The 17,103-nt window shown below is 41.0% G+C and overlaps 1 long non-coding RNA gene across 1 annotated transcript in view; it reads right to left on the reverse strand.

Annotated features, from left to right (window-relative positions):
- LOC116704394 (uncharacterized) overlaps positions 1-5,936 on the reverse strand; it is a 15,636-nt gene extending 9,700 nt beyond the window's left edge. Inside the window, exon 1 of the long non-coding RNA XR_004335670.1 lies at positions 5,923-5,936. This is a non-coding gene — a long non-coding RNA (uncharacterized LOC116704394). The remainder of the gene's footprint in view (positions 1-5,922) is intronic.
- Between the last annotated feature and the right edge of the window lie 11,167 nt (positions 5,937-17,103).

The raw sequence follows: 17,103 nt of genomic DNA on the forward strand, positions 1-17,103 counted from the left end.
TGGTCTGATCCATTGCCATGTGATTGTAATCCAAACCAAGATGGACTGCCCCTGCTACGGCCCATGACAGGCAGTCCGCCACGTGATTGTTCTTACCGGCAACGTGCTGCAAGTCCGTAGTGGGTGAGGCCACCGCCGCATGATTTTGCCAGGTCCAAGTAGCTGACCGTGTGTCCCGCCCGCCAGCACGTACTGCTGTCCTACATTTCGGAGTTTACTACGACTTGCAGCACGTTGCGAGTACGAAAATCACGTGGCGGGACTGCCTGTCGGGCCGTAGCAGGGGCAGGTCCATCTGTTTTGGATTACAATCACATGCAAGGTGATCAAACCACAGACCCGGACGTGGAACCCTGGACCTCGACTACGGGCTGACAAGTTGAGAAGTGGTTTTTTGGCGATCCGGCACCAACATCTCCTGTGTGACGTCTCCACAGGCCGTCCTCGGCCACTCGCCCCCACAGGGAATGGAGAAGTAACGTTTGTTGATGCCATTAATGGTCTCCTCCCACCCAGGTTCGACAAGCGTCACAAAAAATGGTTGCCGCAAAGTTTTTTTGGGCGGCTCAAGACGGACGTTAGTGACTGGGGCCCACACCTGTGTTGACTGCCAACGGGCAAAGTGAACCGTCACACTAAACGCCCCGTTAGAGGGTTACCGTTCAGAGGAGAGTTTTTGACCATGTGTCCGTTGATCTGGTTGTGTTCCCACTGCCCCCTCTACACGTTATCACATACCTTTTTACCATGTTTGACAGGACCACCGTGGCGCTGAGTCTGTACATGACGTCAGTGAGACTGTTGAGAGTGACACGCGGCATTATCGGCACTTGGGTGCCCGTTTTGGCACTCCAGCAGTACATTTCACTCTACCGGGGAGTCCCAATTACACATCAGAGCTTGTGGAATGCCGTTGCACGGAGCCTTGGAGTGAAGTCCACCGCACGGCCATGCATATCACCGAGGATACGGAACTCGTGAACGTTTCAGAGGTCAATGAAGGCTGCTGCGGGCCACCTACCGACAACTGGAGTTGACAAGGCTCCCCATGGGTGATGTCTGGGTCATCCGGACTTGCGCAACGGAGGACCTCCACCTCTTCAGCGGAGCGGTTTATGGAACAGCCGACTGCAGGTTCCAGGGATATTTGTCCCTACTGCCACGTGTCCTGGTCTGCCACTCTCCACGGTCTACTTTACTGGACAATGCAGGCCTTTTTTGTGCCTGTCCCACTTCCTGTCCGGACTTCACTCAGTCACACATCCCGCGCCGGCTTCAGAGACTGACTATGTTTTTGTCTGCCAGGGAGCCCACAGGGTACCGCTAGCCTCGCCTACGAGCCCATTTCGAGTTTGTGAGTTGGGTGACAAATATTGTTGTAGTGGAACAGGGGCGGGAAAACGAGAGGACTTTCCATTGCCGCTCAACCTGCTCATTGACATGCCAGCCTATGACCTGGCCAAACCCCACGACTGGTGTCGGCCATCGGCTGTCCGCCTCCTCCCCAAATCCCGCCCTCGCTCCCGAGCCTGCGCATGTGGAGCCCTACACCGTGTCACTGGACGAGGGGCAGCTGTGTTGGGCCCCCCGAGCCTCCACCAGGCTGGCGCAGCCGTTGTGGGCGGTACTACGCCCACCTACAATTGAACGTTTAATTCTTCTGTCTGATAGGTGGAATTCTGGGGGGCACGTGTGTTATGACTGTGAACATACATAGATCACCTTGTTGAAAGTGTGGTCCACACAACATTAAATCAATTAAGTTCCGTGCCTGTTGAGTCACCCCAGTTATAATACATTCGGGAACACGGCCCCTTTAAAGTGTTGTGAAGGCGTATGACGTTGGACGTTATGATGGTTGGCATTAAGCGTAGGGCCTTATTCTGTATCTTTGGTTTTTCCTGTTGAATTAAACGACCACGTTTTCGTGTGCTCAAGTGAGAAATTGTCTCTTGCATCTTGCCGCAATTTCCAACACTTCATATTATAAACTTGCTATACTCAATTACAAAATTAGTTTAATGAATAGATGGTCATATTAATCAATACAATCAATAACTTGGATCCACCTCTTTGACTTATAACGTTACAACTTTGCCTTCTCCACTTACACTTGCGTGGTCTCCCACGTTACCTTTGCGTTCCGCTGCTGTGACTCCCCTGTTCGCCGATGCGCTCGCGTTGGACGACTGGCGCGATGAGGCTTTGGTCCAGGTCCATAATGCTTGCAGTTCTAGTTATTTATTATTTTGGGAACAAACGGGGTCTCCGTTAAAAAAACGCCCAGCTGCAGGTGCAGTTCCGTTACTTGTAGCATAACATCTTCAAGTTTAGCTAACGACATCCGGTAACTGCACAATAGTCTAATAAAAGATCTTATTGACAAAGAAACAGGGCTTTTAACTTTATGCAATTTAAAATAAATAATTGAATGTAATATAAAAAAACAATGTAACGATTAATCGTAATTGATTGTTAATCTCCTGACAGATTACTAAGTAATGTACAAAACAAAATTTTTTTTATCAAATTACCATCCCTATTAAGAATATTGTTGCTTTTAATTGTTGCTAATATTGTAAAAAATATTACCAGCACAAAAAGTAGCAGGGCCCTGATTAAATTTTTACACGCTTTCTTCTAGCTGTGAAAAATGTAATCTGTAGCAGTTAACTGACACTGTTAATAATAGTGTATTAAGATGGGGCAACTTAGACTGTAAAGATAGATTTCAAATTACACTTATTACATTATTATTCTCATGTGCCTGTCATTATTATTCATCATGTCCTGTCATGTTAATATGACAGTGGCAAGATGGGCATTGTGTGCTAAAATTAACTTAAATATATCCTTATCAACTTTTATTCTCGTCAGTTATCTACTGTATAAAAAGGACCTAACAATAGTTGTGGAGATCACAGTGTGCATCCCCCTCACTAGGAATGAGCCTATGCCTCCTTCCCACAAGCTTGGATTGGAATTTGACTAGGAGATGGGGAAGTTTCCAAGTATCGAGAGCCGCTGCCTCTTCTCTACAGAGTACGTGGCTTGGTAGCAGAATCCTCTCATGCCTCAGCTGGACTTGCTATTCGCTGTGCATCTGATGCGTGTGTTGTGGAGCGTGTACATGTGAATGGCTTTTACCTGTTTATCCAGGCAGCACACAAAAGGCTTATGAGAGTGTTTCCTCGAGCTTACCAGGTGCTTTTCTCAGACTGGAAGCATGCTTATGTTATTCAGACCCTATATCCCATCAAAAGTGGACCAAACATGTCTGGAAGTGCTTTCACTCATCATCACAGATTGGGACTCCTAAACTTTCGCCTTTTTTGCACTCCTCCGTATTGTCTGTTTACTCCTAAACTTTCTGGACATAATTTGTTGTTGACAAACAGAAAAAGATTGCATAGCTAATTGCACAAATCAGAAAAATCAATAAACAGATTGTAATAGCGCCATTAAGTTTCTGCCCCAGACTTAGATTTCTACATAATATCAGATGTTCCAAATTACAGCTAAGACAAATGCAACCTCCAGCGAGTCATCATATCTATATATTATATATATATATATATATAATATCATATATATAGTACATACATACACCCACAACACACACACACAGGTTATAAACATATATACATACATATAAAGATATTACATATACAGTATATACCTACATACATACTTGTACATAATAATAATGCACATAATATAGTAGTACAACTATACACATATTGTACATAAAGCTGTCCTCAAACAGGTTGTTGTTCCATTAGATATAGGATATAACTGTTGGAATTTCAACACATATAAGCGCAGTAAGTGAAAAATATGAGATAATATATTTGAGTCATTTTAAATTCGAGTTAGCATAAGACAGCTAACCGTCGCCGGTTAGCCCCGTCATGTTGTAAGTGCTGGCCTTCTCAGCTGCGAGCGGCAAGAGATACACAATGAACAAGGTCAGTCTGGGCCAACAGAGAAGCAATAGTGCACATAGGCGGTCTTTCCACAATCTGGGGCGTCGTCCAACAAGGCAAGTCACTGTTTGCAGTGGCATGGTGACCACAGACCAGGAGGAGGATTCGTCTTTCATTTGGCCAAATATTTAGCAGACGGTGTCGATTCTGACCAGGATATAAGGTGAGTGACACCTCCTGATTTTTATGCGCTCAATTAGGTATTACACCAAGATCATCCTTTTTGTTGCAGAGATGTAAAAACAATCTCTACAGTAATTATAATTAGAACAAGGTTTCATTGCAGGTTCTACAAAATTAATAGTCAGTTATATTTAAATCCATTGTTTTTTTTAAAGAAACACTTTGTATTGATCATAACATCATATTCATCAAACATTTCTAGACTTGCCACACACATTTTTGTTTCACGGTTTTTTTTTTTTAAAAGTCCGATCTAGTAGCTTGTGAAGGACTCGGTTTAGCACAGCTTACAGGGCATCAGACAAACACTGCCCTCAACTGCCTGTGTGCAAATCACCTAACGTAAGTAATTCAGAGTGGGAGGAAACCAGAGACACCTGTAGCCACCTCTAAAAGCAAGAGAACTGCAAATCCCAACAAACATTTATGACAGGTAAATTTCACTGTGCAACTGTGAGATTTCTTCCAAAACGAGATGAGGAGAGATTGTGGACTAGTTCCTGAACTCCCCGATGTTCACATCTGTGGCAAGAGCATGTCAGCTGAGACAAGGGGTACTGTACTTGTGATGGAAGTTTGCATTGCTTTGATAGTGTTAGACTATAGTTCTCAGCAGAGTATGTCAATACAAACCCTAGATCTGAATTCCCCCTGTACTTGTTTAACTTGTTCACCGGGGATGAAAGGCTGTTCTAGAGTGGCTTGTTGTGTTTGTCTTTATGCTTGAGGCTTTCAGCTGTCTAGTGTCCAACACCACGTGCATGAGTGAAATATGTTTTACCCTTAAAACTAGATCTTTAAAAAGAATCACGTGGATTGTATTCCATTAAAAAAGGCTGGACTGTTCAAGCTTAAGATATGATTAAAACCACCAGGTATACCAATAATGTGCTTTGTGAGTTTCTTGTTGCATTACACCCTACATGGTACAATGGTATTTATTATTATTTTTTAAGGTATTTTTTTTACCTGTTGATTTGCGTTAACACTGCCCTATAACTACCCGTAGACCACCACTGCTTACTCGTTTCTTTCTCAGGCCGAGGAGTCAGTGATCATCATATCTTTCCATCTTGCAATGGACACTGATTTACGCAGATCTCGAAATGTACTCGAAAATACACGACAAGAATTTGTTAATACTTGTTATATGCAGCTTACATCTTTCACGTCTCTATGTCTTTGAGAATTTTTAAACGCATTACAACGCTATAGATTTATGAGAAACTAATCAGTCCCCTGCCCTTACCAAGAGAAGGTGGAAACTTATAAATCACAAAGATAAAACCTTTAATTATCGAAGAACTTAAAATTAATTGCTTCATCTGTGCCAAAGTCTTGCAAGATTTCTTTGGGGTGTACTCAATTTGGATATAGGTTAATTGCCTGTGTCACATGGACATAACAGCAGTTAAAACATGTAGGCTTCCTCATCTGCATTTCTCCCTGTGCTCCACGTCTAGCATTGCACATAGATGATTTGTGCTCTGGCCCACCTGCGAAGCTGACCCGTTTTTGCATATTGCATATATAGCATTTCAGCACACAAGGCCAAAGCTTAACATACAAGTTAGAGAGCAGTTGACAACAGTTAAAAATATAAACACCGCACTCAGCCGTGTGCGTGGTAGCGTTGCATGTCCCCTACTCATTTCCACGTTCTCCTTCTCCCTAAACACAACTCAAAATCAAGGAAGGGTGTAACTTCTATGCATACAATTTCCCAACGTGGTCACAAAGCACAGGGAATCACTTTGACTAGGGCTGGGCGTATAAGAAATCAACATGGCATATCTTGACCAATACCTAATGTCAAGATGGCACAATATAGTATGGTCGACTATTGATGCTTTAATCAAATGTTTATGTTACACAATGAGATTTTTGGATAATATTCTCCAGAATATGATTTAAGGACTTAGAACACATCCGGTAAGTCAAAAATGACATCCCTTACTGTATTGCACCAGGCTTTTAACACAGGACAAGACAACGCTACCATATTGTGACGATTCTAGTCTCATATATCGCATTCTGATAACACATTGAGTATAGTTGCCCACCTCTATTGACTCTAGAGTCGCACTCAGCATGGACTAATCGCACGCTCTCACTTGCTCTACCACACACTACACCACAAAAGGCCCTGCTATTCTTAATGAGAGGACGCACCACATCATGCCCAGTCCTAAACTTCAAGCCACGCAGAATCATGAACTAATTTAGTATTACGATTGTTATGTAGCAATTTAGTACGAGTTTTATTGACTGGCAGCCTTTGATCAGAGTTGTATGTGTAGTCTGTAGAACATCCTCATTGAGTTTAAGTATAGGTCCGTTAGCACTGTTTTTCTTACATTAAATAGAGTTTGTTGGTCCCATCGTTTGTTTATGTTAGTAACATTATATTTGCTTCCCTCTACTTTAGAATCCACTAGTACACTGCTTAAATAGCGTATACAACAGTGCTGTGCATCTGTATATCTCGAAGTGTACATTAAACCTGTCAAGCGGATATCCTTGCCTCACATCTCCTGGATAAACACCCCATCTCGGTGATAACGTTTGTACCACCGAAGCCCATTACAAAAAAAGCAGACATTCCATGCCTGCTGACAGGGCTCATGCTCTATCAATAGCTTAAATGTTGGGTTTTTATTGACTAAAAGGTATGCCAAACTACAGCTGGGGCCGTGCATCAAAATAAATTAGTGCATAAATAAGGACAGAGATGCATTATGAGAGACATAGAGAGGACTGCTTCAGATTACACACCTTTCCAATGTAGAAGGCCGATGCTAACTAATATTGATACGGATTGTGGTTGTGACTATGTAGCGGAGAAGTATCTGAGGGAAATAGGTATCATTGTTGTCCTTAAATCATGTTGAACACAACACTTCTGTAACTACTAATTGCGTAACTACTAGCTCAGGTTTTGTTTAGTCCTTTTTTCTCATTCTGTGGCCTTTTTACTGCTTGAAGCTCCTGTATGCGACTCTGTTTGAGTTGTTAACCACATAAAAGGAACAGGAAAATCGCTTCGGTGGAGTAGTACAATGTCTCAGAGAAAGATCAGCAAAAAAGCGAGCACCTGTGGCATAATGCATCCTTATGACAGAGAAAAAGGCACCTTAAAGGAGGATGTCACAAATACAGCTGTATATATTGGCTGACACTACCTAGAGACCGTATTTACAGAAGGTCCCAGTCTTTTTTTCGAAGGCTTTCCATTTTCTTTTCACGTCTTTCTGCACCCTGCCATGAACCATGTTCTTGAATCATTATTCCCTCCAGAGTTGTTCCTCTACCTCGATATATACGCCCAAAATATATGTGATAACAGTGCCATGTTGGCTCCTTTTGACTCTGGGAGAGGTTGTTATATACCTCTGATGATCCCTGAGAGGTTGTTTCGCAGTCTTGTCTAGTGGTGGGTTAAATCTTGTGTGTTTAGAACCTGTCGTGCGGCCTCGGGGTGTCAATTGTGGAGCAATACCCATAGGATTGATAGGGGAGAAAGCAGAAAGTGTAGCTGGCTCAATCTTGGTCTCACACTGATCTGGAGCAGCCCCTAAGTTTAATACACTTTTCAGAAACAAAATCCAGTAAAATGTGAACAGGTTTGTCCCAACAGGAGGGCAGTCCATTCTTTGGGCAAGGTCTGAATCCACTTTTCGGTGTGAATAAGCAGTTGGGTTAATAGGGGGTGAAGGACACTTCAAAGTACCAGTATTTGTTTGGGGCCACAGTCTATGCAGCCTATTTTAATGATCCCTGGGGAGTTTAAAAAACAAAAAAAAAAAAAAAACTTAATATCTCAGAGAAAACTATGACATTCAATGGGTGTGTCTTCTCCTGACACTGTCAACAGCTCTGTAATTTTAACACTCTGCTGCAGCTCCCACAATAACAGTCAACTGCATTACAGATTATGGCCTACGGTGCCTGCTGGCAAAACCAAAACACCACCCTTCCAGCATACAGTTTTATGGATACATAACAGCATCACACCCAACATTCCTCATTGGGACTATAGGCTTGGTGACCACATGTTAGAGTGTGTGATATACTCAAACAGATGCAGCAGCACTGACAGCATTTAGAGCACTGTCGATGATTATCTTCACACATGTAAGCACCAGGGCCACAGCCCCTACATAATATTTTGTCATACCTTGCCGAAACAATGTCTGGTAGACAACACTGTGACAGCACCTTTATTTCAAGTTCAAATCTATTTGCATATTAGATATAAAGATATGAATCGAGGTGCAGAGATTTTTAAAAGCAGCAGACATTAATAAACAGGGCAGATGATACATCACACGCAAGACTGACAGACATTCTACCATCCCCTGTCTTTCTCAACGCAATGACATTGTTTACTGTAAAAAAGATTTTGTACAGACAGCATTGTGTGAGATCATTCCTTGGAGGCTATAATGGACATCAAGATTCTGTTTATTACCCTGTTTTTATTTTTATTTCTTTGTAGAAGAGGGCTACTGTATCCCAGAAACCACAGCTGATACCGGTACTGCTGTTGTTATGGGCATGAAGGCAGCTAATATAATCAATATATGGCTGCTTCATAAAGGCACAACTGAAACTGCATGGTTACTTGACACCGCAGAGCCTAAGTCACCTTTTCTTCAGGTAAACATCTCAAATTAGGATAGCTTTGTATGACCAGTGCTTTGGTAACCATCGCAACCAAACACACACTTTCTGTTCGGGGATAGAGTGGATCCAATATTTAAAACAAGTACAAAGGACACCACTTTACTAGACTTTCTTTGTCTATTCAATATGAAGAAAAAAAGTTGACGTTCAGGTTTCGTGTGGAAAGCCCTAAAACAATTAGTGTTTTTCAAAAAGTACATTTCTAGACATGCATCACAATTGTCATAGTTTCACCAGATTTTTTGCCATGCACTCAATTGTTAACTCTTTTTGTGCAGTGGTATTGTGTGGGATGTTGGCCATGCAATTTATGAGGTGTATTTCCTGCAATACTGGTATCTCTCCAAGGTACCTGCTATTTGGTTTTAGGTCAGGGTTTAGAGGCTTTGTCTCCAGATTGCGGAGCACAGCCAAGTCGACTGGACATACAAGCAAAAAGGTGAAGTGGAAGTCCTCTTATTGAGGAAGAACTCCCAGTTGATTCTAACAATTTCCTTACTAACCAGCATGAAGAACTCTTGCTGTGGTGCGAACGTTTAGAGAAGGGTGGCATGGCCCGCAGCGGCAGGAACAGGAATGCCAAGTGTTCATTGATGTTTCTACCCCTATTTGCCACAAAGGCGGTCCTGCGCTGTGCAGTTCCAGAAAGCGCTGCAACCCCCGGTGCAACTCGTGCCCAATTCAAGTCATGTTCTCCCCGCCGCACGTAAAGATCACGGGCAGTCTATTTCACGCGAGCCACTGGCCATTGGGAAGCCGCCGGAAGGAAAAACGTCGAGACTATCCGTCATTTACCAAAAGACACCCCCAACTATAGATACGCTCCGGTTTACAAAAAACCTTATGGGACAACACAATTTCATCTTAAAGAACATAATAGTCCTCTTTTTAGGCACAACGCCAGGCCAGAAAAGTCCCTTGATACTTGTAGAGACAATTAAAATCTGTGAGTCGGGGCGGCAAGAGCTCCGCTTCTGAGACGCTCTTGGTGTGGTATGGCGTGGTGGAGGACGGAACAAAACCGGAATGCAGCACAGACGGCGCGCAGTGAAGAATGGGGTTTTGGTGATTAGCGAGTATGGCAGAGAGGACAATATTGTCTATCTGCTACTCCAACAGCTTCAAATTACCGGTGTGGCGTTATACTGGGCTCTGTACATGAGACCTGCTTTTATATCTCAGCAACATGTGGGACAATAGGCTTGTGGAATTTTAAAGTTTGCCTGTAGATTTAAAGCTGTAATGTACATAATTGTGTTGCCTAATTTGTTAGCTCAAACACGGTGCCGTTAACAGGGCTTACGTGGACAAATGAATACCTTGTTTTTTGTTTTAAAAATCACATATTAGGGGTGTATATACCATGACACCATGTGCCATTAGCTCCTGACAATGAGATAGGAACATTTGACACCATATTTCCTGGGCGAGAAAGAAAGGAGCAAAAAGAGGATAATGCAGAAACAAACTGTAGGTGATGTGTCCCAGTGAGAGTATGAGGTTTAACTCTGACATAATTCGTCAGAGGTAGAGGGGCTTGTATTAATGCAGCTTAATCTAATATATATCATACTTTTTCCCCTTAGTGACTGAGAACATAAAAGGGGGGGGGGGATTTGACAATCACTACTATTTTGTAGCGCAGAGAATGACTACTTGCAGCTTTCTGCTCTGATGGATTAGGACTGTTTGTTGAAGGTGTCCCAAGTAATGGCTACTAACGAGTCTCCCTTTAGGCACTTGGCTAAAATTCTATCTATTGTTTTATATTTTTGTAAAACCTGCATTTAACCTGAGTGAGCCAGGGTTTCTAAGGCCTATAGTAGTACTTGTTCCACCTCAGTGTAAACCCCGCCTCCTCAAGTGTTCTCAAATAGCTATCGAAACTGACAAAAATAAGCAGCAAACTAACGTGTCTTCTTCTCCAAAACAGATCATCTCTGACGCTACTGGTCTGTGTTTAATTCTTGGTTTGGCTTGAGGTTTCCATTTCCATGCATGCTAATAGTACTGGGAATATTCTGGCGATACGGATGTCAATGGATAAGGTCATAATTTATATTGTGGCATTTTTTGCTTTAAAATATTCCTAGAGTTCAAACAGTGAATAGAGAAATGATGATGACTTCTAGTGGCATTTTGCTAAAGACATTATAATCTAGTTAAATATATTGATCCCCAGCCCACAACTCTGAACTGACACTCAATCCAAGTGACAAACATACGTTTACTTCCCCCTGTAGGTCACACATAGGGTACTGTGACTCTTCATCCTGTCTTTCACACAGCCATCTTTGGTAAAGTCCCAAGCAAAACCTTAAAGCGGTTACAATTAATTATTAGCAGCCAAAAATCACCCTTGTCACCTTGAAACTGAAAAAAATGTATACGCACATTCCAACACTGTGGTTTGCCAAGGGTATTTCCCTGTGGTAACCTACCTATGGAAATGATGAAGTCACAGAAGGGAAGACCAAGCATGTAATTGTTTTGGAGAGGGTTCTCAGTACTGTGTGACTCTCGCTGCTATTTATTCACAAAAGTAACAAGACTAAAGGTGCCCGTTTACAACTTCTTGCAGTTCTGCAAGAATATCCGTGCTTCTCAAGAAAGTCAATAAAGGAATGTTAAAAATTATGACTATACAAGAAACATGCAAACTGTAAAAACCTTTTTTTTTTTTTTTACATAGAAACTCGCTTACGTTGAACATAATTATGTTTCATTGTGGTGCTACTGTATGATTGTGCAATAATGGCAATTTTCCGGTCATGTTTAACATATTGTGATACTGTGAACAGATGATGATACAATGGCAGTTTTGACTCTACTGCCTTTTCTGCACATATGTACATCATGCTGACGCTTTGGAACTGTTTACAGATGTAATACACAAGGTTCAGTAATGAACCTGTTTTGTTCTTTCTGTATTTCAGTTGTTATTAAAAAAATCCATTAAGAAGCAAAACAATTAATGCAACCACACTGTTGACTAGCAACAAAAGCAAAAAGGTAAAAAAACATATAGGGAATAGACATTGAAAAGAAACATTAAGTAACACACGTTGTAATCCATGTATAACATATGAGGCATTATAAGCAGATATAGCCGTATAATTGTATTGTTGTGTTATAGTTTAAGCAACTCACAACATTGTATATGCATAATAAACAATATTCTAAATCTAATACAGCAGTGTATAAGATTTAAGAATCATAATTATGCATACTTCATTTCAATAATATTTTTTTGCAACAATCATAGTTTATTACATTCCCTCATAGTTAAGAATATAATAATACATTTGGCCTTTTGACAATAATGTAGGAGATATTGTGTTAGAGAGTAAAGTGGGGGGAAATATCACCAATAGTAAACCTGTACATGTCCATTTGAAGTTGGTCCATGGAGTAAAATATGGTATTCCAGTACAGTACGATTTTCTGTTGATTGTTTATAGAACAGCTACAGTAGAAAATCATTTATGTTCTCAGCAAAAAGTTCCTATCAAATTGACTGAACTCAATTTCTGTTATAACTGTTTAAATGCATTTTACGTTTTGGTTTTATGATTTAATATATATTTTATTACTTGTGTATATATATATATCTATATCTATTATTTATACTGTGATATATAATATATATAATTTTTTTTTTTTATACTTTTGTGTATATATATCTTATATTTTTCACTTTAAGACAACAATGTCCGCTTAGCCTATAAGTAAACATTGCTACCATGACGTGCAGTAGGTAGTGCAGGGTAGGCAGTGCCCTCCTTGCCAAATTTCAAGCATAAAAATGTTTATAAATCAATGTCATTTAACTTGTATTTGTATTTGTACTGTTTATTCTTGTGATTTATATGTGGTTGTTTCAATATTTAGACGGTACAATGACTAAATGTACAGTTACGCATAATCCAATACGAAAAAAAGGCAAATAAGGCAGTGCCTTTACTGTCCATTCAAGCGATTAGCCAATGTTGCGTCATGCGCACTTCGACCTGTATCTATACATGACGTCAAAGGCACAACTCTGACCGTTGCCTTTACGTTAACATGTGTTATTGCCAGTAATCGTCTCGTTAGATATCAAACATGACCAATTAGAATCGATATTTAACTTGTCCCTTTGTGGGGGGGGGAGGGGTGCGGGGGTTGGGGGCGGGGGAGTCACACCGCTCGTTGTAAGCGCATCCCCGCGAATTCAAAGTCAAAATGACAGCAGCGGTATCCGCCAATATCACAGCGGTGAGGAATTGTCAAAACTCGATTTTAATTCCAAAAAAAAAGAACAATAGCAAGATGGCAGTCTACGTCCAGCCTTAATGGACTTCTGCAGCAAAAGGGACAACTACTTTTGCATCGTTTCAAACTGGGGACTGGTTGGAAGAACAAGCTGTGGCTATGTGGCGTGCGAACAGTGGAGCGGCGGGACCGCTACGGGGTCCTGATCTTAACAACCTGCCCAGCAGCCTTTAACCAGCAGAAAAACCGTCAGCTCATATATACCGCAACTCACAGCTTCGCACCTTTTCACCCTGCAAACGGATCAAACGTCCATTCGGAACCGTCTTCAGCCCTCGCCGAGTCAGAGACTCTGCAAACTAAAGCTGCCGTAAGACGATTTTTACAACGCTGGATCGACCCTTCAGAGAAGCGTCGTATGGAGTTTTATGTAAAATCTACCGATTGGTGAGTCGGAAACTATTCTGGGTTTAGTTTATTGGACCTAATGCTGCTAGCCATCAGCCTTCTAGTCTTGAGCATTGTGTGTTTCATTGTTGCTGCTGGGAGCTGACAAACCTAATTGCCGCTGTGCAATAATTAGCAACAAGATTGGTTTCATAACTTGCATTCCTGATGCCTGGACATTAACGTTGGTGTGTGTTGTGTGTGTGGTGTGTTAGGAGAGTGAGTGAGTGAGTGAGGAGTGAGTGAGCGGAGAAAATATGTCACCCAGAGTATTTGCCTGAAATCTTAACTTTGCGGGAACACACTGTCCTTGCGGTCTTCAATCAGCTGTTTTAAGAATGTCCTAAAGGTCCAGTGTATACACGGTGGTGGGGTGTCGGCTTTGTCCGTTTGGTCCCCCCGAGACTCTGGAACAATTACCCCCCGTATTCGCATTGTTTACAGATGTGGCGCTTTTTAGGTCTAAACTCAAGACATATCTTTGAATCAGGCTTTTATCCGTAGCTTTGGTGGGACAGTTTCATTCTTTTTTGTTTCTTTGAGACCTTTCTGATTTTACTGTTCGCTATGTTCACATCTTTCTATTGGATGTTTCATTATACTCATTCTGTTAAGCACCAGCTGCTGGTTGCTGTAACGTGTTTATATAATTACATTAGATTGTTTTTGATTGATAGATTAATTGAATGTCCTTGCTATCACCGAACGTGTGTGCAGCGCTGTGAGTACGTTTTGAATTATTAGCTAAACAATAATTAGTTAATCTGGCTTTCATAACTCAGTGCTTACCTCTTACTGACATCACCGCACGTCACTGAGTGCTACAAGCTGATCATAAGGCCTTATAAGAATTATGTTTGTAAGATTATAGACATGGGCCTTCATAGTAAGTTGGCTGTCACAATTATGAGAAACAGGTGATCTGCAATAACCTTGTGAATATTGTGATAACTGATTTCCTTGCGCTATAAATAAAAACAGAGATAACAGTGTACTCAATATGGCATTCTACCAGCTTTCAGTTTTCTGCTAAATAACAACAAATGCTTGTTGCACCTTCAAAAAATTATAATTTTCCACATTCCCCCCATTTGTTGAACAAATTGACGGAAACACAAAGGGTCATTGAATAATAATGAATAATTACATTTTAAAGTACTTTTTCTGCTGATGCTCTTTTCAACTATCAAAAATAAATCTCAGAGTGTCTTCGATATGATATGTGCAGTCTTTTGCGATATGGATATTGCACAAGTTGGTATCGCGGATGACGCATAAAAAACAAGTTATTGTGCAAGCCCTAATAGCAAAAAAAAAAAGGTTTTTTGTTTACCACTAATTAATAGGGGAATAAGCGGGCAGCGGTTTTTTCTTTTCACACACTAGCAATTCACCACCCTACATCTTCATATCCGAAACCGTTAATCCAACAAGCGCATCATGCAGCCATTTTGCCACATGTGAGGAGTAAAAGGTGGCATTATGGCAGTATTTTTAAACCTGCTTTGTAGGTGTACCCTTTTACCCGGGTCATACGGACATTGTACCTACAGGTTGTTCCAAGCATACCCCGACCTTAACCCCAACCACGACCCTGAATCGCATCATCTGTCTCTAAAGCTTTTGATTACGGAATCTTATCAGATGAGTGCAGCCCAAGGGGGCAATGAACATGGTCCACCTTATTTAAGGTTTGCGACCTTTACTCACATTCGTGACGCATTTGTGATGAGTTGGCTGTGTATGCTGCAATCTCCCAATCATAAATATGGATTATCAATTGGTGGCTTTTATCAGTAGGCAGATCTCCTAAGCAGCAGTCTCACCTCCACCTCTTTCTGTACGCCGTCTCCGTGCCTATCCTGTCCACTATTTTTTCATTCATTCAAAATTTCCCTTTTATTTTCCATCTCACTGATTATGATTGCACACCTAACTGCAACAGTTTGCTGCAGCTTTGCGCTAAATTCTGTTTCTTGGAATTTAATTCTGACGATACCCAATCTCCTCAGCTTGTAGTGATTGCCACCTTATTCATCCACACTTCCTGCGCCACAGACGGCCTTCCATACTGCTGGATGCGGCCACTTTTAAACCTAGATGCCGCGGCAACCACTCCCAGTGGCCTTCCAGATTAATCCAATTCTCCCCTTCTTCCGTGATTCCACAGGAAACCATGTTACGGCTGTTTCTTCCCTGAGACGACATCTGAGTTAAAGTGTTTTTTTTTAGTGTGGGGTGTTTGCTGGATTCAAAGGAAGTGTTTTTAGTGTTTAGTGGAAAGGACGAATTTGCTGCACTAAGAATAACGTTTATTAACCTTAAAACATATTTTAATACCTTTGTTTACTTAGTTATTTTTCAGTGTGCATCTCTATTATCTGATCACATTACAATATATGATTCAACAAGCACATAATGGCTTATACTTTTTTATCCTTGTTTAAAATTTTAAACAAGGAATTTTTTTTTTTTTGCCTGTCTTTTTCAACCAAGTTAGTGACCGCAGCATGCATGCAGAACTGAGTAGCTAAATTTTAAAATCTATTTATCACAAGTTATTTCATGAGCGCGACATTAACAACTTTAGGGACATCGCATTTTTCCTTATCATGTTAGCCCTAATAACTATCCTGAAATTGTGTCAGAAGCAGCATTGTGTAGCAATCTTTAGGATTTCAACCGCGAATCAGTAGAACCCTCTATGTTTGTCTCCTTTTAGTTATTATAATCATTTGTAGTCTGCGCGCCCAGCTCAAATTCCTGTAGCTGAAGAGCTAAAAACATGAAACTTGGGGATAACTGCGACGCGGTAATTAGCAAGTCTGAATGACTTGAAAATTTCTCACACAGGTGCAGCTTAATTAGCTCTACAAAAAAGCCTCAATGACCATTAAAAAAAAAAAAAAAAAACAGAAAATGTATTCCACGCATTTACAATTTTTTTGAAACACATATTTTTGAAATCTCCCCTACCCCATAGCTTCGAATTGCCACCAACAGTTTCAGTATTAGTCACAGTCAAGCTTAATTACCGATATATTAAGCATGTCCCTATATGTCCTCATAAATACCTGAAATACGCCCTACAAACTTTCATTCACATTGAACACCATGGGTGCTATACCTGCAACAAACTGCAGGTGATATATCGCAAATCAGGCTATAAATGACTAAATATTTTTCCACTGACACAAAACCTTCCAGGAAATGTTCTCCATAACAATGACTCACTAATACCCTGCAAGTCTCATTCAAACTGACCCTAGGACTTTTTAAAGTGTACAATAACTGGACGTGAAATTCCACATCAAGATTTAAGCTTGGAATTGCAGCTTTATTGCATTGTTTTTGTGTTGGTTGTCTGCTTTTCTCAAATTGCTATTAGCTGGACTGAGCTATTTCACACTAAATTGAAAATAAATGTTTTTGACAAACGCAGTTGTAGGCATTTCAAACAAAGTGCACTATTTGTCCAATTGTTACGAAGTTTTGCAATATCTGTTTTATAACGATGTTGGACCAAATGTGTGACATTCTTTGCAGT

Source organism: Etheostoma spectabile, chromosome 16 (assembly GCF_008692095.1).
Source record: "Etheostoma spectabile isolate EspeVRDwgs_2016 chromosome 16, UIUC_Espe_1.0, whole genome shotgun sequence".
NCBI lineage: Eukaryota > Metazoa > Chordata > Actinopteri > Perciformes > Percidae > Etheostoma > Etheostoma spectabile.